This window comes from Mytilus galloprovincialis, chromosome 9 (genome assembly GCF_965363235.1).
Source record: "Mytilus galloprovincialis chromosome 9, xbMytGall1.hap1.1, whole genome shotgun sequence".
Taxonomy (NCBI): Eukaryota; Metazoa; Mollusca; class Bivalvia; order Mytilida; family Mytilidae; genus Mytilus; species Mytilus galloprovincialis.
Window position 1 is genome coordinate 13,280,080 of NC_134846.1, and position 25,663 is coordinate 13,305,742.

Consider the following 25,663-nt stretch of genomic DNA (forward strand, 5'->3'; position numbering starts at 1 on the left):
TACCCTCACTCTAAGTTAAAAAACACTAACCCTAACCCTATGTTTGAAAACCCACACCCTACCTCTAAGTATGAAATCCCAAACCCTAAACCTAAGTTTGAAAAACCCCTACCTCCAACCCGAGGGCCAAAATAAAAAGATTGTATGTTTGCCCAAACGCGACCGACCCAAAATAAACCCGCCGACTCAAATTCTTTTTTGACGTTTTATTGAAGAAATTTTTTTTTCGGATTTTTTTGGGGTCCGCTCCGTCATCGTACAAAACTTAATGTTTGTCGTCTTTGCGTTTGAAAGTAAGGGTGCAATCAACAGTTTTTTACGTGACGTCATTCTGTAACAGGGCATGTAATAGTGGACCCATCATGCAGAAGTCAGATATTCATAGTTATATAGATATCTATACATCAATGGAAAGATAATTCTATGAACTTTCTGAATAAATAAAAAAAAATCCAACATCTCTTGTTTAAACATGCAAATTGGTACAAGTTATCAGCTGGAAATTAGGCATTTTCCCCCTAAAAAACCTTAAAAACAGACCACCTTTGGACACACGGATCAGTAACCTGTGCATATATTTGAGATTTCTTATAATATGCATTTCGAAGAGCTTATCCGGCTGATTTAAGAAAATGTAGTTTCAGCCTACGTTCGCCTGCTCCGAAAGGAGCTATCTTACCTGACAAATCAAAGTGCTTTTTGCAACAGGTGAAAATCAGCTGTTTATGGAGTTGCCTCCCATATAGTAGGAAGTCACAAAAACATTTTTTTTTTTTTAAATCTTGACAAAAGTGGCATTTTAATTGAACTTCAATATATGTTTTTCACATTGAACATAAAAAACAATCAACTTTTTCATTTAGTGGTATATAAATAGCAGGGAATTCCATCAGTATGTAAATCTCACTGGGGAAATACCCCTAGTTTTTAGTACGAAACTGTTTATAGCACCCTTAAGCAAAACCTTGTATGCGATATATAAAAAATTCTCAGCTTTTCTGAATCTGTACACTATACCGATTAAAATGATGTCTTACTTTAAGGATTGTGACCACAAATAGTGAAACTACAGCTCTTTTTTTATGTCGCGCGGTAGTGGCATATTGGCCAGTGGCAAACAGTTTAACTGGCAAATCCCAAACATTTCCTGTATCACATTTTCATCAGTTTTACAAAGAAAATAAATCATAAAATAGGGTTTCTTTTAAATAAATAGAATAAAAAATATAAAATAGGCATGAATAAAGTTACTTTAAATAGATTTTGTTCCTAGTACTATATGAACTAAGTTATAGCTGAGTTGAGAAAATATTGAAATAGTGTTTTTCTTAGGAATGGCATGTGTACCTTTTTGACTATAAAAAGTACCAAATATATATTATAATGAATAAAACTTTATGTAACACTGATCAGGAGTAAAGGTCAAAGTAGAAAAAATCTACACTTTTCATATGCAACTTTTGGTTCCAAATATATGAGAGATTGAATAAAAATATCATGACGTCGCAAAAAATTAAAAAACTTCAATATTCGCACAGAGTCTGGTTTTCTTATATCTGGTTGCTATGTACAAATCTGTAATATTTGCATTAAATATACCAAACTGATGCTTTTAAATTAATGTATACATGCCGTACAATATTTTTCAGAATTATTTTACTCCATTCGCAAACACATTTCTATGCTAAAACTTCACTAATATTTTGTATTTGTCCCTTAAGGGTGCAATCAACAGTTTTTTACGTGACGTCATTCTGTAACAGGGCATGTAATAGTGGACCCATCATGCAGAAGTCAGATATTCATAGTTATATAGATATCTATACATCAATGGAAAGATAATTCTATGAACTTTCTGAATAAATAAAAAAAAATCCAACATCTCTTGTTTAAACATGCAAATTGGTACAAGTTATCAGCTGGAAATTAGGCATTTTCCCCCTAAAAAACCTTAAAAACAGACCACCTTTGGACACACGGATCAGTAACCTGTGCATATATTTGAGATTTCTTATAATATGCATTTCGAAGAGCTTATCCGGCTGATTTAAGAAAATGTAGTTTCAGCCTACGTTCGCCTGCTCCGAAAGGAGCTATCTTACCTGACAAATCAAAGTGCTTTTTGCAACAGGTGAAAATCAGCTGTTTATGGAGTTGCCTCCCATATAGTAGGAAGTCACAAAAACATTTTTTTTTTTTTAAATCTTGACAAAAGTGGCATTTTAATTGAACTTCAATATATGTTTTTCACATTGAACATAAAAAACAATCAACTTTTTCATTTAGTGGTATATAAATAGCAGGGAATTCCATCAGTATGTAAATCTCACTGGGGAAATACCCCTAGTTTTTAGTACGAAACTGTTTATAGCACCCTTAAGCAAAACCTTGTATGCGATATATAAAAAATTCTCAGCTTTTCTGAATCTGTACACTATACCGATTAAAATGATGTCTTACTTTAAGGATTGTGACCACAAATAGTGAAACTACAGCTCTTTTTTTATGTCGCGCGGTAGTGGCATATTGGCCAGTGGCAAACAGTTTAACTGGCAAATCCCAAACATTTCCTGTATCACATTTTCATCAGTTTTACAAAGAAAATAAATCATAAAATAGGGTTTCTTTTAAATAAATAGAATAAAAAATATAAAATAGGCATGAATAAAGTTACTTTAAATAGATTTTGTTCCTAGTACTATATGAACTAAGTTATAGCTGAGTTGAGAAAATATTGAAATAGTGTTTTTCTTAGGAATGGCATGTGTACCTTTTTGACTATAAAAAGTACCAAATATATATTATAATGAATAAAACTTTATGTAACACTGATCAGGAGTAAAGGTCAAAGTAGAAAAAATCTACACTTTTCATATGCAACTTTTGGTTCCAAATATATGAGAGATTGAATAAAAATATCATGACGTCGCAAAAAATTAAAAAACTTCAATATTCGCACAGAGTCTGGTTTTCTTATATCTGGTTGCTATGTACAAATCTGTAATATTTGCATTAAATATACCAAACTGATGCTTTTAAATTAATGTATACATGCCGTACAATATTTTTCAGAATTATTTTACTCCATTCGCAAACACATTTCTATGCTAAAACTTCACTAATATTTTGTATTTGTCCCTTAAGCAAAACCTTGTATGCGATATATAAAAAATTCTCAGCTTTTCTGAATCTGTACACTATACCGATTAAAATGATGTCTTACTTTAAGGATTGTGACCACAAATAGTGAAACTACAGCTCTTTTTTTATGTCGCGCGGTAGTGGCATATTGGCCAGTGGCAAACAGTTTAACTGGCAAATCCCAAACATTTCCTGTATCACATTTTCATCAGTTTTACAAAGAAAATAAATCATAAAATAGGGTTTCTTTTAAATAAATAGAATAAAAAATATAAAATAGGCATGAATAAAGTTACTTTAAATAGATTTTGTTCCTAGTACTATATGAACTAAGTTATAGCTGAGTTGAGAAAATATTGAAATAGTGTTTTTCTTAGGAATGGCATGTGTACCTTTTTGACTATAAAAAGTACCAAATATATATTATAATGAATAAAACTTTATGTAACACTGATCAGGAGTAAAGGTCAAAGTAGAAAAAATCTACACTTTTCATATGCAACTTTTGGTTCCAAATATATGAGAGATTGAATAAAAATATCATGACGTCGCAAAAAATTAAAAAACTTCAATATTCGCACAGAGTCTGGTTTTCTTATATCTGGTTGCTATGTACAAATCTGTAATATTTGCATTAAATATACCAAACTGATGCTTTTAAATTAATGTATACATGCCGTACAATATTTTTCAGAATTATTTTACTCCATTCGCAAACACATTTCTATGCTAAAACTTCACTAATATTTTGTATTTGTCCCTTAAGCAAAACCTTGTATGCGATATATAAAAAATTCTCAGCTTTTCTGAATCTGTACACTATACCGATTAAAATGATGTCTTACTTTAAGGATTGTGACCACAAATAGTGAAACTACAGCTCTTTTTTTATGTCGCGCGGTAGTGGCATATTGGCCAGTGGCAAACAGTTTAACTGGCAAATCCCAAACATTTCCTGTATCACATTTTCATCAGTTTTACAAAGAAAATAAATCATAAAATAGGGTTTCTTTTAAATAAATAGAATAAAAAATATAAAATAGGCATGAATAAAGTTACTTTAAATAGATTTTGTTCCTAGTACTATATGAACTAAGTTATAGCTGAGTTGAGAAAATATTGAAATAGTGTTTTTCTTAGGAATGGCATGTGTACCTTTTTGACTATAAAAAGTACCAAATATATATTATAATGAATAAAACTTTATGTAACACTGATCAGGAGTAAAGGTCAAAGTAGAAAAAATCTACACTTTTCATATGCAACTTTTGGTTCCAAATATATGAGAGATTGAATAAAAATATCATGACGTCGCAAAAAATTAAAAAACTTCAATATTCGCACAGAGTCTGGTTTTCTTATATCTGGTTGCTATGTACAAATCTGTAATATTTGCATTAAATATACCAAACTGATGCTTTTAAATTAATGTATACATGCCGTACAATATTTTTCAGAATTATTTTACTCCATTCGCAAACACATTTCTATGCTAAAACTTCACTAATATTTTGTATTTGTCCCTTAAGGGTGCAATCAACAGTTTTTTACGTGACGTCATTCTGTAACAGGGCATGTAATAGTGGACCCATCATGCAGAAGTCAGATATTCATAGTTATATAGATATCTATACATCAATGGAAAGATAATTCTATGAACTTTCTGAATAAATAAAAAAAAATCCAACATCTCTTGTTTAAACATGCAAATTGGTACAAGTTATCAGCTGGAAATTAGGCATTTTCCCCCTAAAAAACCTTAAAAACAGACCACCTTTGGACACACGGATCAGTAACCTGTGCATATATTTGAGATTTCTTATAATATGCATTTCGAAGAGCTTATCCGGCTGATTTAAGAAAATGTAGTTTCAGCCTACGTTCGCCTGCTCCGAAAGGAGCTATCTTACCTGACAAATCAAAGTGCTTTTTGCAACAGGTGAAAATCAGCTGTTTATGGAGTTGCCTCCCATATAGTAGGAAGTCACAAAAACATTTTTTTTTTTTTAAATCTTGACAAAAGTGGCATTTTAATTGAACTTCAATATATGTTTTTCACATTGAACATAAAAAACAATCAACTTTTTCATTTAGTGGTATATAAATAGCAGGGAATTCCATCAGTATGTAAATCTCACTGGGGAAATACCCCTAGTTTTTAGTACGAAACTGTTTATAGCACCCTTAAGCAAAACCTTGTATGCGATATATAAAAAATTCTCAGCTTTTCTGAATCTGTACACTATACCGATTAAAATGATGTCTTACTTTAAGGATTGTGACCACAAATAGTGAAACTACAGCTCTTTTTTTATGTCGCGCGGTAGTGGCATATTGGCCAGTGGCAAACAGTTTAACTGGCAAATCCCAAACATTTCCTGTATCACATTTTCATCAGTTTTACAAAGAAAATAAATCATAAAATAGGGTTTCTTTTAAATAAATAGAATAAAAAATATAAAATAGGCATGAATAAAGTTACTTTAAATAGATTTTGTTCCTAGTACTATATGAACTAAGTTATAGCTGAGTTGAGAAAATATTGAAATAGTGTTTTTCTTAGGAATGGCATGTGTACCTTTTTGACTATAAAAAGTACCAAATATATATTATAATGAATAAAACTTTATGTAACACTGATCAGGAGTAAAGGTCAAAGTAGAAAAAATCTACACTTTTCATATGCAACTTTTGGTTCCAAATATATGAGAGATTGAATAAAAATATCATGACGTCGCAAAAAATTAAAAAACTTCAATATTCGCACAGAGTCTGGTTTTCTTATATCTGGTTGCTATGTACAAATCTGTAATATTTGCATTAAATATACCAAACTGATGCTTTTAAATTAATGTATACATGCCGTACAATATTTTTCAGAATTATTTTACTCCATTCGCAAACACATTTCTATGCTAAAACTTCACTAATATTTTGTATTTGTCCCTTAAGCAAAACCTTGTATGCGATATATAAAAAATTCTCAGCTTTTCTGAATCTGTACACTATACCGATTAAAATGATGTCTTACTTTAAGGATTGTGACCACAAATAGTGAAACTACAGCTCTTTTTTTATGTCGCGCGGTAGTGGCATATTGGCCAGTGGCAAACAGTTTAACTGGCAAATCCCAAACATTTCCTGTATCACATTTTCATCAGTTTTACAAAGAAAATAAATCATAAAATAGGGTTTCTTTTAAATAAATAGAATAAAAAATATAAAATAGGCATGAATAAAGTTACTTTAAATAGATTTTGTTCCTAGTACTATATGAACTAAGTTATAGCTGAGTTGAGAAAATATTGAAATAGTGTTTTTCTTAGGAATGGCATGTGTACCTTTTTGACTATAAAAAGTACCAAATATATATTATAATGAATAAAACTTTATGTAACACTGATCAGGAGTAAAGGTCAAAGTAGAAAAAATCTACACTTTTCATATGCAACTTTTGGTTCCAAATATATGAGAGATTGAATAAAAATATCATGACGTCGCAAAAAATTAAAAAACTTCAATATTCGCACAGAGTCTGGTTTTCTTATATCTGGTTGCTATGTACAAATCTGTAATATTTGCATTAAATATACCAAACTGATGCTTTTAAATTAATGTATACATGCCGTACAATATTTTTCAGAATTATTTTACTCCATTCGCAAACACATTTCTATGCTAAAACTTCACTAATATTTTGTATTTGTCCCTTAAGCAAAACCTTGTATGCGATATATAAAAAATTCTCAGCTTTTCTGAATCTGTACACTATACCGATTAAAATGATGTCTTACTTTAAGGATTGTGACCACAAATAGTGAAACTACAGCTCTTTTTTTATGTCGCGCGGTAGTGGCATATTGGCCAGTGGCAAACAGTTTAACTGGCAAATCCCAAACATTTCCTGTATCACATTTTCATCAGTTTTACAAAGAAAATAAATCATAAAATAGGGTTTCTTTTAAATAAATAGAATAAAAAATATAAAATAGGCATGAATAAAGTTACTTTAAATAGATTTTGTTCCTAGTACTATATGAACTAAGTTATAGCTGAGTTGAGAAAATATTGAAATAGTGTTTTTCTTAGGAATGGCATGTGTACCTTTTTGACTATAAAAAGTACCAAATATATATTATAATGAATAAAACTTTATGTAACACTGATCAGGAGTAAAGGTCAAAGTAGAAAAAATCTACACTTTTCATATGAAACTTTTGGTTCCAAATATATGAGAGATTGAATAAAAATATCATGACGTCGCAAAAAATTAAAAAACTTCAATATTCGCACAGAGTCTGGTTTTCTTATATCTGGTTGCTATGTACAAATCTGTAATATTTGCATTAAATATACCAAACTGATGCTTTTAAATTAATGTATACATGCCGTACAATATTTTTCAGAATTATTTTACTCCATTCGCAAACACATTTCTATGCTAAAACTTCACTAATATTTTGTATTTGTCCCTTAAGCAAAACCTTGTATGCGATATATAAAAAATTCTCAGCTTTTCTGAATCTGTACACTATACCGATTAAAATGATGTCTTACTTTAAGGATTGTGACCACAAATAGTGAAACTACAGCTCTTTTTTTATGTCGCGCGGTAGTGGCATATTGGCCAGTGGCAAACAGTTTAACTGGCAAATCCCAAACATTTCCTGTATCACATTTTCATCAGTTTTACAAAGAAAATAAATCATAAAATAGGGTTTCTTTTAAATAAATAGAATAAAAAATATAAAATAGGCATGAATAAAGTTACTTTAAATAGATTTTGTACCTAGTACTATATGAACTAAGTTATAGCTGAGTTGAGAAAATATTGAAATAGTGTTTTTCTTAGGAATGGCATGTGTACCTTTTTGACTATAAAAAGTACCAAATATATATTATAATGAATAAAACTTTATGTAACACTGATCAGGAGTAAAGGTCAAAGTAGAAAAAATCTACACTTTTCATATGCAACTTTTGGTTCCAAATATATGAGAGATTGAATAAAAATATCATGACGTCGCAAAAAATTAAAAAACTTCAATATTCGCACAGAGTCTGGTTTTCTTATATCTGGTTGCTATGTACAAATCTGTAATATTTGCATTAAATATACCAAACTGATGCTTTTAAATTAATGTATACATGCCGTACAATATTTTTCAGAATTATTTTACTCCATTCGCAAACACATTTCTATGCTAAAACTTCACTAATATTTTGTATTTGTCCCTTAAGGGTGCAATCAACAGTTTTTTACGTGACGTCATTCTGTAACAGGGCATGTAATAGTGGACCCATCATGCAGAAGTCAGATATTCATAGTTATATAGATATCTATACATCAATGGAAAGATAATTCTATGAACTTTCTGAATAAATAAAAAAAAATCCAACATCTCTTGTTTAAACATGCAAATTGGTACAAGTTATCAGCTGGAAATTAGGCATTTTCCCCCTAAAAAACCTTAAAAACAGACCACCTTTGGACACACGGATCAGTAACCTGTGCATATATTTGAGATTTCTTATAATATGCATTTCGAAGAGCTTATCCGGCTGATTTAAGAAAATGTAGTTTCAGCCTACGTTCGCCTGCTCCGAAAGGAGCTATCTTACCTGACAAATCAAAGTGCTTTTTGCAACAGGTGAAAATCAGCTGTTTATGGAGTTGCCTCCCATATAGTAGGAAGTCACAAAAACATTTTTTTTTTTTTTAAATCTTGACAAAAGTGGCATTTTAATTGAACTTCAATATATGTTTTTCACATTGAACATAAAAAACAATCAACTTTTTCATTTAGTGGTATATAAATAGCAGGGAATTCCATCAGTATGTAAATCTCACTGGGGAAATACCCCTAGTTTTTAGTACGAAACTGTTTATAGCACCCTTAAGCAAAACCTTGTATGCGATATATAAAAAATTCTCAGCTTTTCTGAATCTGTACACTATACCGATTAAAATGATGTCTTACTTTAAGGATTGTGACCACAAATAGTGAAACTACAGCTCTTTTTTTATGTCGCGCGGTAGTGGCATATTGGCCAGTGGCAAACAGTTTAACTGGCAAATCCCAAACATTTCCTGTATCACATTTTCATCAGTTTTACAAAGAAAATAAATCATAAAATAGGGTTTCTTTTAAATAAATAGAATAAAAAATATAAAATAGGCATGAATAAAGTTACTTTAAATAGATTTTGTTCCTAGTACTATATGAACTAAGTTATAGCTGAGTTGAGAAAATATTGAAATAGTGTTTTTCTTAGGAATGGCATGTGTACCTTTTTGACTATAAAAAGTACCAAATATATATTATAATGAATAAAACTTTATGTAACACTGATCAGGAGTAAAGGTCAAAGTAGAAAAAATCTACACTTTTCATATGCAACTTTTGGTTCCAAATATATGAGAGATTGAATAAAAATATCATGACGTCGCAAAAAATTAAAAAACTTCAATATTCGCACAGAGTCTGGTTTTCTTATATCTGGTTGCTATGTACAAATCTGTAATATTTGCATTAAATATACCAAACTGATGCTTTTAAATTAATGTATACATGCCGTACAATATTTTTCAGAATTATTTTACTCCATTCGCAAACACATTTCTATGCTAAAACTTCACTAATATTTTGTATTTGTCCCGCAAAACCTTGTATGCGATATATAAAAAATTCTCAGCTTTTCTGAATCTGTACACTATACCGATTAAAATGATGTCTTACTTTAAGGATTGTGACCACAAATAGTGAAACTACAGCTCTTTTTTTATGTCGCGCGGTAGTGGCATATTGGCCAGTGGCAAACAGTTTAACTGGCAAATCCCAAACATTTCCTGTATCACATTTTCATCAGTTTTACAAAGAAAATAAATCATAAAATAGGGTTTCTTTTAAATAAATAGAATAAAAAATATAAAATAGGCATGAATAAAGTTACTTTAAATAGATTTTGTTCCTAGTACTATATGAACTAAGTTATAGCTGAGTTGAGAAAATATTGAAATAGTGTTTTTCTTAGGAATGGCATGTGTACCTTTTTGACTATAAAAAGTACCAAATATATATTATAATGAATAAAACTTTATGTAACACTGATCAGGAGTAAAGGTCAAAGTAGAAAAAATCTACACTTTTCATATGCAACTTTTGGTTCCAAATATATGAGAGATTGAATAAAAATATCATGACGTCGCAAAAAATTAAAAAACTTCAATATTCGCACAGAGTCTGGTTTTCTTATATCTGGTTGCTATGTACAAATCTGTAATATTTGCATTAAATATACCAAACTGATGCTTTTAAATTAATGTATACATGCCGTACAATATTTTTCAGAATTATTTTACTCCATTCGCAAACACATTTCTATGCTAAAACTTCACTAATATTTTGTATTTGTCCCTTAAGCAAAACCTTGTATGCGATATATAAAAAATTCTCAGCTTTTCTGAATCTGTACACTATACCGATTAAAATGATGTCTTACTTTAAGGATTGTGACCACAAATAGTGAAACTACAGCTCTTTTTTTATGTCGCGCGGTAGTGGCATATTGGCCAGTGGCAAACAGTTTAACTGGCAAATCCCAAACATTTCCTGTATCACATTTTCATCAGTTTTACAAAGAAAATAAATCATAAAATAGGGTTTCTTTTAAATAAATAGAATAAAAAATATAAAATAGGCATGAATAAAGTTACTTTAAATAGATTTTGTACCTAGTACTATATGAACTAAGTTATAGCTGAGTTGAGAAAATATTGAAATAGTGTTTTTCTTAGGAATGGCATGTGTACCTTTTTGACTATAAAAAGTACCAAATATATATTATAATGAATAAAACTTTATGTAACACTGATCAGGAGTAAAGGTCAAAGTAGAAAAAATCTACACTTTTCATATGCAACTTTTGGTTCCAAATATATGAGAGATTGAATAAAAATATCATGACGTCGCAAAAAATTAAAAAACTTCAATATTCGCACAGAGTCTGGTTTTCTTATATCTGGTTGCTATGTACAAATCTGTAATATTTGCATTAAATATACCAAACTGATGCTTTTAAATTAATGTATACATGCCGTACAATATTTTTCAGAATTATTTTACTCCATTCGCAAACACATTTCTATGCTAAAACTTCACTAATATTTTGTATTTGTCCCTTAAGGGTGCAATCAACAGTTTTTTACGTGACGTCATTCTGTAACAGGGCATGTAATAGTGGACCCATCATGCAGAAGTCAGATATTCATAGTTATATAGATATCTATACATCAATGGAAAGATAATTCTATGAACTTTCTGAATAAATAAAAAAAAATCCAACATCTCTTGTTTAAACATGCAAATTGGTACAAGTTATCAGCTGGAAATTAGGCATTTTCCCCCTAAAAAACCTTAAAAACAGACCACCTTTGGACACACGGATCAGTAACCTGTGCATATATTTGAGATTTCTTATAATATGCATTTCGAAGAGCTTATCCGGCTGATTTAAGAAAATGTAGTTTCAGCCTACGTTCGCCTGCTCCGAAAGGAGCTATCTTACCTGACAAATCAAAGTGCTTTTTGCAACAGGTGAAAATCAGCTGTTTATGGAGTTGCCTCCCATATAGTAGGAAGTCACAAAAACATTTTTTTTTTTTTTAAATCTTGACAAAAGTGGCATTTTAATTGAACTTCAATATATGTTTTTCACATTGAACATAAAAAACAATCAACTTTTTCATTTAGTGGTATATAAATAGCAGGGAATTCCATCAGTATGTAAATCTCACTGGGGAAATACCCCTAGTTTTTAGTACGAAACTGTTTATAGCACCCTTAAGCAAAACCTTGTATGCGATATATAAAAAATTCTCAGCTTTTCTGAATCTGTACACTATACCGATTAAAATGATGTCTTACTTTAAGGATTGTGACCACAAATAGTGAAACTACAGCTCTTTTTTTATGTCGCGCGGTAGTGGCATATTGGCCAGTGGCAAACAGTTTAACTGGCAAATCCCAAACATTTCCTGTATCACATTTTCATCAGTTTTACAAAGAAAATAAATCATAAAATAGGGTTTCTTTTAAATAAATAGAATAAAAAATATAAAATAGGCATGAATAAAGTTACTTTAAATAGATTTTGTTCCTAGTACTATATGAACTAAGTTATAGCTGAGTTGAGAAAATATTGAAATAGTGTTTTTCTTAGGAATGGCATGTGTACCTTTTTGACTATAAAAAGTACCAAATATATATTATAATGAATAAAACTTTATGTAACACTGATCAGGAGTAAAGGTCAAAGTAGAAAAAATCTACACTTTTCATATGCAACTTTTGGTTCCAAATATATGAGAGATTGAATAAAAATATCATGACGTCGCAAAAAATTAAAAAACTTCAATATTCGCACAGAGTCTGGTTTTCTTATATCTGGTTGCTATGTACAAATCTGTAATATTTGCATTAAATATACCAAACTGATGCTTTTAAATTAATGTATACATGCCGTACAATATTTTTCAGAATTATTTTACTCCATTCGCAAACACATTTCTATGCTAAAACTTCACTAATATTTTGTATTTGTCCCTTAAGGGTGCAATCAACAGTTTTTTACGTGACGTCATTCTGTAACAGGGCATGTAATAGTGGACCCATCATGCAGAAGTCAGATATTCATAGTTATATAGATATCTATACATCAATGGAAAGATAATTCTATGAACTTTCTGAATAAATAAAAAAAAATCCAACATCTCTTGTTTAAACATGCAAATTGGTACAAGTTATCAGCTGGAAATTAGGCATTTTCCCCCTAAAAAACCTTAAAAACAGACCACCTTTGGACACACGGATCAGTAACCTGTGCATATATTTGAGATTTCTTATAATATGCATTTCGAAGAGCTTATCCGGCTGATTTAAGAAAATGTAGTTTCAGCCTACGTTCGCCTGCTCCGAAAGGAGCTATCTTACCTGACAAATCAAAGTGCTTTTTGCAACAGGTGAAAATCAGCTGTTTATGGAGTTGCCTCCCATATAGTAGGAAGTCACAAAAACATTTTTTTTTTTTTAAATCTTGACAAAAGTGGCATTTTAATTGAACTTCAATATATGTTTTTCACATTGAACATAAAAAACAATCAACTTTTTCATTTAGTGGTATATAAATAGCAGGGAATTCCATCAGTATGTAAATCTCACTGGGGAAATACCCCTAGTTTTTAGTACGAAACTGTTTATAGCACCCTTAAGCAAAACCTTGTATGCGATATATAAAAAATTCTCAGCTTTTCTGAATCTGTACACTATACCGATTAAAATGATGTCTTACTTTAAGGATTGTGACCACAAATAGTGAAACTACAGCTCTTTTTTTATGTCGCGCGGTAGTGGCATATTGGCCAGTGGCAAACAGTTTAACTGGCAAATCCCAAACATTTCCTGTATCACATTTTCATCAGTTTTACAAAGAAAATAAATCATAAAATAGGGTTTCTTTTAAATAAATAGAATAAAAAATATAAAATAGGCATGAATAAAGTTACTTTAAATAGATTTTGTTCCTAGTACTATATGAACTAAGTTATAGCTGAGTTGAGAAAATATTGAAATAGTGTTTTTCTTAGGAATGGCATGTGTACCTTTTTGACTATAAAAAGTACCAAATATATATTATAATGAATAAAACTTTATGTAACACTGATCAGGAGTAAAGGTCAAAGTAGAAAAAATCTACACTTTTCATATGCAACTTTTGGTTCCAAATATATGAGAGATTGAATAAAAATATCATGACGTCGCAAAAAATTAAAAAACTTCAATATTCGCACAGAGTCTGGTTTTCTTATATCTGGTTGCTATGTACAAATCTGTAATATTTGCATTAAATATACCAAACTGATGCTTTTAAATTAATGTATACATGCCGTACAATATTTTTCAGAATTATTTTACTCCATTCGCAAACACATTTCTATGCTAAAACTTCACTAATATTTTGTATTTGTCCCTTAAGCAAAACCTTGTATGCGATATATAAAAAATTCTCAGCTTTTCTGAATCTGTACACTATACCGATTAAAATGATGTCTTACTTTAAGGATTGTGACCACAAATAGTGAAACTACAGCTCTTTTTTTATGTCGCGCGGTAGTGGCATATTGGCCAGTGGCAAACAGTTTAACTGGCAAATCCCAAACATTTCCTGTATCACATTTTCATCAGTTTTACAAAGAAAATAAATCATAAAATAGGGTTTCTTTTAAATAAATAGAATAAAAAATATAAAATAGGCATGAATAAAGTTACTTTAAATAGATTTTGTTCCTAGTACTATATGAACTAAGTTATAGCTGAGTTGAGAAAATATTGAAATAGTGTTTTTCTTAGGAATGGCATGTGTACCTTTTTGACTATAAAAAGTACCAAATATATATTATAATGAATAAAACTTTATGTAACACTGATCAGGAGTAAAGGTCAAAGTAGAAAAAATCTACACTTTTCATATGCAACTTTTGGTTCCAAATATATGAGAGATTGAATAAAAATATCATGACGTCGCAAAAAATTAAAAAACTTCAATATTCGCACAGAGTCTGGTTTTCTTATATCTGGTTGCTATGTACAAATCTGTAATATTTGCATTAAATATACCAAACTGATGCTTTTAAATTAATGTATACATGCCGTACAATATTTTTCAGAATTATTTTACTCCATTCGCAAACACATTTCTATGCTAAAACTTCACTAATATTTTGTATTTGTCCCTTAAGCAAAACCTTGTATGCGATATATAAAAAATTCTCAGCTTTTCTGAATCTGTACACTATACCGATTAAAATGATGTCTTACTTTAAGGATTGTGACCACAAATAGTGAAACTACAGCTCTTTTTTTATGTCGCGCGGTAGTGGCATATTGGCCAGTGGCAAACAGTTTAACTGGCAAATCCCAAACATTTCCTGTATCACATTTTCATCAGTTTTACAAAGAAAATAAATCATAAAATAGGGTTTCTTTTAAATAAATAGAATAAAAAATATAAAATAGGCATGAATAAAGTTACTTTAAATAGATTTTGTTCCTAGTACTATATGAACTAAGTTATAGCTGAGTTGAGAAAATATTGAAATAGTGTTTTTCTTAGGAATGGCATGTGTACCTTTTTGACTATAAAAAGTACCAAATATATATTATAATGAATAAAACTTTATGTAACACTGATCAGGAGTAAAGGTCAAAGTAGAAAAAATCTACACTTTTCATATGCAACTTTTGGTTCCAAATATATGAGAGATTGAATAAAAATATCATGACGTCGCAAAAAATTAAAAAACTTCAATATTCGCACAGAGTCTGGTTTTCTTATATCTGGTTGCTATGTACAAATCTGTAATATTTGCATTAAATATACCAAACTGATGCTTTTAAATTAATGTATACATGCCGTACAATATTTTTCAGAATTATTTTACTCCATTCGCAAACACATTTCTATGCTAAAACTTCACTAATATTTTGTATTTGTCCCGCAAAACCTTGTATGCGATATATAAAAAATTCTCAGCTTTTCTGAATCTGTACACTATACCGATTAAAATGATGTCTTACTTTAAGGATTGTGACCACAAATAGTGAAACTACAGCTCTTTTTTTATGTCGCGCGGTAGTGGCATATTGGCCAGTGGCAAACAGTTTAACTGGCAAATCCCAAACATTTCCTGTATCACATTTTCATCAGTTTTACAAAGAAAATAAATCATAAAATAGGGTTTCTTTTAAATAAATAGAATAAAAAATATAAAATAGGCATGAATAAAGTTACTTTAAATAGATTTTGTTCCTAGTACTATATGAACTAAGTTATAGCTGAGTTGAGAAAATATTGAAATAGTGTTTTTCTTAGGAATGGCATGTGTACCTTTTTGACTATAAAAAGTACCAAATATATATTATAATGAATAAAACTTTATGTAACACTGATCAGGAGTAAAGGTCAAAGTAGAAAAAATCTACACTTTTCATATGCAACTTTTGGTTCCAAATATATGAGAGATTGAATAAAAATATCATGACGTCGCAAAAAATTAAAAAACTTCAATATTCGCACAGAGTCTGGTTTTCTTATATCTGGTTGCTATGTACAAATCTGTAATATTTGCATTAAATATACCAAACTGATGCTTTTAAATTAATGTATACATGCCGTACAATATTTTTCAGAATTATTTTACTCCATTCGCAAACACATTTCTATGCTAAAACTTCACTAATATTTTGTATTTGTCCCTTAAGCAAAACCTTGTATGCGATATATAAAAAATTCTCAGCTTTTCTGAATCTGTACACTATACCGATTAAAATGATGTCTTACTTTAAGGATTGTGACCACAAATAGTGAAACTACAGCTCTTTTTTTATGTCGCGCGGTAGTGGCATATTGGCCAGTGGCAAACAGTTTAACTGGCAAATCCCAAACATTTCCTGTATCACATTTTCATCAGTTTTACAAAGAAAATAAATCATAAAATAGGGTTTCTTTTAAATAAATAGAATAAAAAATATAAAATAGGCATGAATAAAGTTACTTTAAATAGATTTTGTTCCTAGTACTATATGAACTAAGTTATAGCTGAGTTGAGAAAATATTGAAATAGTGTTTTTCTTAGGAATGGCATGTGTACCTTTTTGACTATAAAAAGTACCAAATATATATTATAATGAATAAAACTTTATGTAACACTGATCAGGAGTAAAGGTCAAAGTAGAAAAAATCTACACTTTTCATATGCAACTTTTGGTTCCAAATATATGAGAGATTGAATAAAAATATCATGACGTCGCAAAAAATTAAAAAACTTCAATATTCGCACAGAGTCTGGTTTTCTTATATCTGGTTGCTATGTACAAATCTGTAATATTTGCATTAAATATACCAAACTGATGCTTTTAAATTAATGTATACATGCCGTACAATATTTTTCAGAATTATTTTACTCCATTCGCAAACACATTTCTATGCTAAAACTTCACTAATATTTTGTATTTGTCCCTTAAGGGTGCAATCAACAGTTTTTTACGTGACGTCATTCTGTAACAGGGCATGTAATAGTGGACCCATCATGCAGAAGTCAGATATTCATAGTTATATAGATATCTATACATCAATGGAAAGATAATTCTATGAACTTTCTGAATAAATAAAAAAAAATCCAACATCTCTTGTTTAAACATGCAAATTGGTACAAGTTATCAGCTGGAAATTAGGCATTTTCCCCCTAAAAAACCTTAAAAACAGACCACCTTTGGACACACGGATCAGTAACCTGTGCATATATTTGAGATTTCTTATAATATGCATTTCGAAGAGCTTATCCGGCTGATTTAAGAAAATGTAGTTTCAGCCTACGTTCGCCTGCTCCGAAAGGAGCTATCTTACCTGACAAATCAAAGTGCTTTTTGCAACAGGTGAAAATCAGCTGTTTATGGAGTTGCCTCCCATATAGTAGGAAGTCACAAAAACATTTTTTTTTTTTTAAATCTTGACAAAAGTGGCATTTTAATTGAACTTCAATATATGTTTTTCACATTGAACATAAAAAACAATCAACTTTTTCATTTAGTGGTATATAAATAGCAGGGAATTCCATCAGTATGTAAATCTCACTGGGGAAATACCCCTAGTTTTTAGTACGAAACTGTTTATAGCACCCTTAAGCAAAACCTTGTATGCGATATATAAAAAATTCTCAGCTTTTCTGAATCTGTACACTATACCGATTAAAATGATGTCTTACTTTAAGGATTGTGACCACAAATAGTGAAACTACAGCTCTTTTTTTATGTCGCGCGGTAGTGGCATATTGGCCAGTGGCAAACAGTTTAACTGGCAAATCCCAAACATTTCCTGTATCACATTTTCATCAGTTTTACAAAGAAAATAAATCATAAAATAGGGTTTCTTTTAAATAAATAGAATAAAAAATATAAAATAGGCATGAATAAAGTTACTTTAAATAGATTTTGTTCCTAGTACTATATGAACTAAGTTATAGCTGAGTTGAGAAAATATTGAAATAGTGTTTTTCTTAGGAATGGCATGTGTACCTTTTTGACTATAAAAAGTACCAAATATATATTATAATGAATAAAACTTTATGTAACACTGATCAGGAGTAAAGGTCAAAGTAGAAAAAATCTACACTTTTCATATGCAACTTTTGGTTCCAAATATATGAGAGATTGAATAAAAATATCATGACGTCGCAAAAAATTAAAAAACTTCAATATTCGCACAGAGTCTGGTTTTCTTATATCTGGTTGCTATGTACAAATCTGTAATATTTGCATTAAATATACCAAACTGATGCTTTTAAATTAATGTATACATGCCGTACAATATTTTTCAGAATTATTTTACTCCATTCGCAAACACATTTCTATGCTAAAACTTCACTAATATTTTGTATTTGTCCCTTAAGGGTGCAATCAACAGTTTTTTACGTGACGTCATTCTGTAACAGGGCATGTAATAGTGGACCCATCATGCAGAAGTCAGATATTCATAGTTATATAGATATCTATACATCAATGGAAAGATAATTCTATGAACTTTCTGAATAAATAAAAAAAAATCCAACATCTCTTGTTTAAACATGCAAATTGGTACAAGTTATCAGCTGGAAATTAGGCATTTTCCCCCTAAAAAACCTTAAAAACAGACCACCTTTGGACACACGGATCAGTAACCTGTGCATATATTTGAGATTTCTTATAATATGCATTTCGAAGAGCTTATCCGGCTGATTTAAGAAAATGTAGTTTCAGCCTACGTTCGCCTGCTCCGAAAGGAGCTATCTTACCTGACAAATCAAAGTGCTTTTTGCAACAGGTGAAAATCAGCTGTTTATGGAGTTGCCTCCCATATAGTAGGAAGTCACAAAAACATTTTTTTTTTTTTAAATCTTGACAAAAGTGGCATTTTAATTGAACTTCAATATATGTTTTTCACATTGAACATAAAAAACAATCAACTTTTTCATTTAGTGGTATATAAATAGCAGGGAATTCCATCAGTATGTAAATCTCACTGGGGAAATACCCCTAGTTTTTAGTACGAAACTGTTTATAGCACCCTTAAGCAAAACCTTGTATGCGATATATAAAAAATTCTCAGCTTTTCTGAATCTGTACACTATACCGATTAAAATGATGTCTTACTTTAAGGATTGTGACCACAAATAGTGAAACTACAGCTCTTTTTTTATGTCGCGCGGTAGTGGCATATTGGCCAGTGGCAAACAGTTTAACTGGCAAATCCCAAACATTTCCTGTATCACATTTTCATCAGTTTTACAAAGAAAATAAATCATAAAATAGGGTTTCTTTTAAATAAATAGAATAAAAAATATAAAATAGGCATGAATAAAGTTACTTTAAATAGATTTTGTTCCTAGTACTATATGAACTAAGTTATAGCTGAGTTGAGAAAATATTGAAATAGTGTTTTTCTTAGGAATGGCATGTGTACCTTTTTGACTATAAAAAGTACCAAATATATATTATAATGAATAAAACTTTATGTAACACTGATCAGGAGTAAAGGTCAAAGTAGAAAAAATCTACACTTTTCATATGCAACTTTTGGTTCCAAATATATGAGAGATTGAATAAAAATATCATGACGTCGCAAAAAATTAAAAAACTTCAATATTCGCACAGAGTCTGGTTTTCTTATATCTGGTTGCTATGTACAAATCTGTAATATTTGCATTAAATATACCAAACTGATGCTTTTAAATTAATGTATACATGCCGTACAATATTTTTCAGAATTATTTTACTCCATTCGCAAACACATTTCTATGCTAAAACTTCACTAATATTTTGTATTTGTCCCTTAAGGGTGCAATCAACAGTTTTTTACGTGACGTCATTCTGTAACAGGGCATGTAATAGTGGACCCATCATGCAGAAGTCAGATATTCATAGTTATATAGATATCTATACATCAATGGAAAGATAATTCTATGAACTTTCTGAATAAATAAAAAAAAATCCAACATCTCTTGTTTAAACATGCAAATTGGTACAAGTTATCAGCTGGAAATTAGGCATTTTCCCCCTAAAAAACCTTAAAAACAGACCACCTTTGGACACACGGATCAGTAACCTGTGCATATATTTGAGATTTCTTATAATATGCATTTCGAAGAGCTTATCCGGCTGATTTAAGAAAATGTAGTTTCAGCCTACGTTCGCCTGCTCCGAAAGGAGCTATCTTACCTGACAAATCAAAGTGCTTTTTGCAACAGGTGAAAATCAGCTGTTTATGGAGTTGCCTCCCATATAGTAGGAAGTCACAAAAACATTTTTTTTTTTTTAAATCTTGACAAAAGTGGCATTTTAATTGAACTTCAATATATGTTTTTCACATTGAACATAAAAAACAATCAACTTTTTCATTTAGTGGTATATAAATAGCAGGGAATTCCATCAGTATGTAAATCTCACTGGGGAAGTTTTTAGTACGAAACTGTTTATAGCACCCTAACTGTGAATAAGATAGTCTCGATCATCCAGCCGCTTTATTTTTCAAAGTAGAGCGTCTGGATGACAAGTGATATAAAAATGGTAATTTATGACATTCGGAATAGTATCGGATTTTATAGCTTGTATTTAAAGATAATGTCCAAGACGAATAACCAAGAAGTTGGTTATTGACTTCGGAAGAAATTATATTACGATAATACTATTGAAAAGCCCGAGTGTACCGATTGTTGTTTAAAGCTATTTATATTTTTCTGTGACGACATACAAGTCGTGGAATACACCAGACAGCATGGCTTCCATCACCGCAAAGGAAAATAACAGCACATCAAACTTTGGTAAGATATAATCATGATATAACAACACAAACTGTTACATAAATTTTAATACAACCTGAAACACCGAGTAGTTATATTCTTTCATGCATGTCCGTGCTACGCAAGCAAGTTAATAATATATTATAATAAATGGCAATGTTTGTATTGACTGGGACCACTCGAACAGTCGTGTGTACGCTATAAATACATTTTGTGGTTGATTTAATTTTTGTATTATCTTTAACTTTATAAATACTTTATTGAAAGTGCTATGAAATATGAACTTCATCCAGGATAAGTTTGTTGTATCTGTCTGCATTGTATATAATAATGGAGTTCGCATTTTGATATGTGTAAAAAAAAAAGGGGGTGGAGGAATGATGCGCAATGTTGTACACATTTATAAGAGGGAACGCAATCCAAAACCATTAGCAGAAGAAAACCAAACAAAGAATATCTAGAAGATGCCAATTTGAACATACACCAAACGGTGTAAATGATTTGTGCTCGATTTTTTTTAAAACAAATGCATTTAGCTTATACAAATATAGAAGAAGTGGGACACGTTGTTATAAAAAGTAATTTAAATATACCGTAAGTAAACAAAGTCTCGACTGGTCAACTAGACAATACTTTTTTTTGCACTTTTAAAAGGCATTTTTTCCACACTCAAAAAAAATCATAAAAGAATACATGCAATGTTGTCGGTGAATATATACCAATTGGCTTTCTAAACCTTAAAATAAAACCATGGTATGAGGAAAACACTGAACATTCGATTTTATGCAAAACAGTAGATCCAGCATCAATGAAAGGAGGTCTCAATGAGGCAACAACCGGTGACTGATCCCAGTGATATACATTACCAAAAGTAGACATCACCATAATTAAGAGGACATACTGTTGACTTAAACAAAAATTGAGAATAAAAGTACCAAAAGGTCAACATAATACAAATTAGAAGATGTGATATGAATATCAATGAAGCAGTTATCCACCCTAAGTTCAAACAAGGTGGATGTGAGCAATTATAGGCAACGGTATGGCCTTCAATAATGATAAAAGTTCATGCATGAGTTTGATAGTGAATACAAACAGGGAATGTGTCAAAGAGACATCAACCCGACAAAAGAACAGGAAACAACCTAATGCCACAAATGGGTTGTGTCATCAACACATCGAGATAATCTTGCATGCCGTAGCGGGATTCAGCTTGCACCAAGACATTTTAAAATGTATATTTATATATGATGTTTTTTCCAAACATTTTGTTTTCCAATATGCTATGCTGGTGACCAAAAATTAATATGATTTTAACATTTACTTTCTTTTATAGACAAACCAATGAAGATTTCTGGACACAGATATTATGTGTAAAATATGAAGAATTAAAAAAAAATCTATAATACTTGAATTTTCATTGTATCATAAACAGCTCCAATTTTATAAGAAAAAAAGATTCAAAAAGATTTGTTTTGAATTACTGAAGCTGCCAGCAATCATTATACTATCACAGTATAAACAATATTCTGACAGCAACCATAAAGCGAAAAAAAGGTACACAGACATTCATTAAGTAAATAAAACAAAAATCAAGAATCACATTGTTGTCAGATATGTCAGAGAAATTAAACAAATCAAAAATCATATATAAGAAATTTAACAGTTTTCACGTTTGAATTGTATCTCATTTACATGTCTGGCCCTTCTCAGTTATTTATATGGTATGGAGTTTTCTTAATATTGAAGGCCCAGCAGTGATTATATTTGCGAACATCCATGTCATGTGAACTTTGCTAGGTTGTTGCCTCATCAGCAATCATACCAATCTACTTATTTTATGTAAAGGTTCACATGTACAGGAGAACTTTTGTGAAGCTGTCCTTTAATACATGATGGATATTGGAATCAAATTCGTATTACGTGTGGAATCAAATTCGTATTACGTGTGAATTCAGCATAATAGTTTGTAGTAGGAGAATACACTTTTCAGTTATTTTTTTTTACAAGTTATGCAGTATGGGACAAATCCCATTCCATCTTTTCTATGTGATTGATTCAAACATGTATTCAAAGAGTATTAAATTGGGTTTCATGAATGACTGGTTAACTTATGTATTTCTTCATGGACACTGAGACTGACACAGTGGTATTGTGTGAAGATTGGTCCCTAAATGTTTTCTTCCCAAAAGGATTAGGCGATATAGATTATTGTAAAACATTCAGACTATTCTGCCGTTTGCAATTTTAAGATCAGTTAATTTTGTAAGTAAAAAGTTGGCTCATTGTATGATCTCACTGATCTGCCAGTAATAAGTTGGTATGGAGGATTTTCTATATTGAAATCTTCGTATTTGTATGAGTTGTTTTTCTTTCCATAAACGTAACTTGATGTGTGCTTTTCGAGTTAGGTAAGTGCGTCAGATATCTGAAAGATTATATAAAAAGGCCAGAATAAATTATAACAAGGATTTACAGAAATAAGAATAACGAGACAAAACTAAGAAAAAAGGGGGAAAATAAAGAATAGAGACTAATGTGGATACAACATGTACAATATAGATCAATATACCGACTGTTGGTTGCTTATAACGTCAAGTGGAAAATATTTCATAGAATAGAGAGTGTATCTATATTACAAAAATATAGAAAAATTACATTTTATCGAGCATTTTATAGTATGAAGATAAGAGAATATACAAAAAGATTGATTTTGGGTTGCTTGGTTAATTATCGTCTTGTGGTAAATATTGGTATTAAATGTTCAGGACTGAAAAAATGACAATAAATATAAAGATAAGGTCCTAGATTATAGGCCGTTCGGGATACATGTCGGACAAACTATAACTCACCACAAAAATAAATTCGGTCTTAATTCTTAATTTTTTTTTTACATGTGTCACAAAATTCAGGAAAAAAGACCACCTACAGTTTTCGATCGTTCTTTTAAATTTGCCCATCTGCAAGTTGGGCAAAATAGGGTCAACTACAAAATGTCAGTTTTAATAGTCACATAACTTTTATACATGTAACGTTACACTGTTTACTGTTTGTATTAATTGTTTTTAAATAGAATTGGGATACCAGAAGTGTTATTTATAGATATGTTCTATATTTAATTATTTGTTACGCCCCCTATAAATATCTGACCAGTCCGGTTAATCACCCCAGACGCTATATTTAAATATGCGTCTGGGTTATCGAGACTATGAATAAGATTAAAAGAAAGCGACGCAGTTAATCGATATTCGATGTTCTCTGTTTTTATCTTCTGATTTAACGAACGTAAAGAAGTAAAACATGTGAAGTGGCACAGCTTTTTTACGCTGTAGTTGTCTGTACTACCAAACCCTTACCTATATGCTCAATGTTAATTTCATCGTGTTATCGAATATCTGATTAGAATATTCAGGTTGATTTGTTCAAAACCATGTGCAATCGAATATTTTCAATGTTATTCTGACAGGAAATGGATCCGGAAGTTGCGAATTTACAATCTTGCAAGAAGATTTTGTTTTTACTGAATAAAAAGGAATTATTTCTTGATAAATTGTTGTCTTTAACTATAATCTTCCTTTATCATGTAAATTAGATGCCCTTTTATTCAAATAGTTCAAATTTACAAGTCTCATTAGACAAGATCAGTACGTTGCTGTTTGGGAGAATTTGTTAAAACTATAATTGCTCACAGAATCAGAAATATAATCTTAACTGAATGTAACTCCTTCTGAATAATTTATTGCAATATAAATATAAATCCTTTTTGACAAGAGAAATCTGAATTTTGTCAGAAATATTTTTTTCACATGTGCAAAAGTAAAAACATGTTATTGACGCCATATTGGATTTTTATACAATTTGTGAGGAAGCCTCTAGAACCATGACCTAAAAATAAATAGTCTTCAGAAAACGTTAACTTTATGTAATTATATTTTATCAACAATGATTATTTTCAAAAATTAAACTTGATTATTTAAAGAAATAAAATTATAACAAATACGTTTTTAGTTTGGAGATTCTACAGAACATGCTTTGATCTATTTATAGCCAAATTAGTTTACCTGCGTGATAATGTAAAATATTTTTTTTTTTTCAAAACATAAAAAAGACATTAAGGATGGTAGATAATAATTCATATAAATATTTTAGGACATTTAATCTATTTTAATAGAAATAGGATTTAAAAACTGCAAACAAATTTAATCATTATATATTAAATCAGCTGATATTTTTTTTACACAGACATTGTGTTGATGGAACTGTTGAAATCACTTCATAAAAGAGGGACGAAAGATACCAAAGGGACAGTCAAACTCATAAATCTAAAACAAACTGACAACGCCATGGCTAAAAATGAAAAAGACAAACAGAAAAACAATAGTACACATGACACAACATAGAAAACTAAAGAATAAACAACACGAACCCCACCAAAAACTAGGGGTGATCTCAGGTGCTCCGGAAGGGTAAGCAGATCCTGCTCCACATGTGGCACCCGTCGTGTTGCTTATTATAAATCCACCAGCCCTTTCACACAGTTAGCAATTGTCAGGATTATAAACATCTCAGGATACAAATCATATTTAGACTAATTTATCTATAGAGGTTTTAAATTCATGGCTTTTGGTTGTC

The 25,663-nt window shown here is 30.4% G+C and overlaps 1 protein-coding gene and 1 long non-coding RNA gene across 2 annotated transcripts in view; one reads left to right on the plus strand and one right to left on the minus strand.

Moving 5' to 3' along the window:
• LOC143044450 (uncharacterized) overlaps positions 1–25,663 on the minus strand; it is a 127,284-nt gene that overhangs the window by 85,048 nt on the left and 16,573 nt on the right. The window lies entirely within an intron of this gene.
• On the plus strand, positions 20,773–22,437 carry LOC143046641 (uncharacterized). Its single transcript, XR_012969200.1, has 2 exons — positions 20,773–21,052; positions 22,368–22,437. It is a non-coding gene; the product is annotated as an uncharacterized LOC143046641 (long non-coding RNA).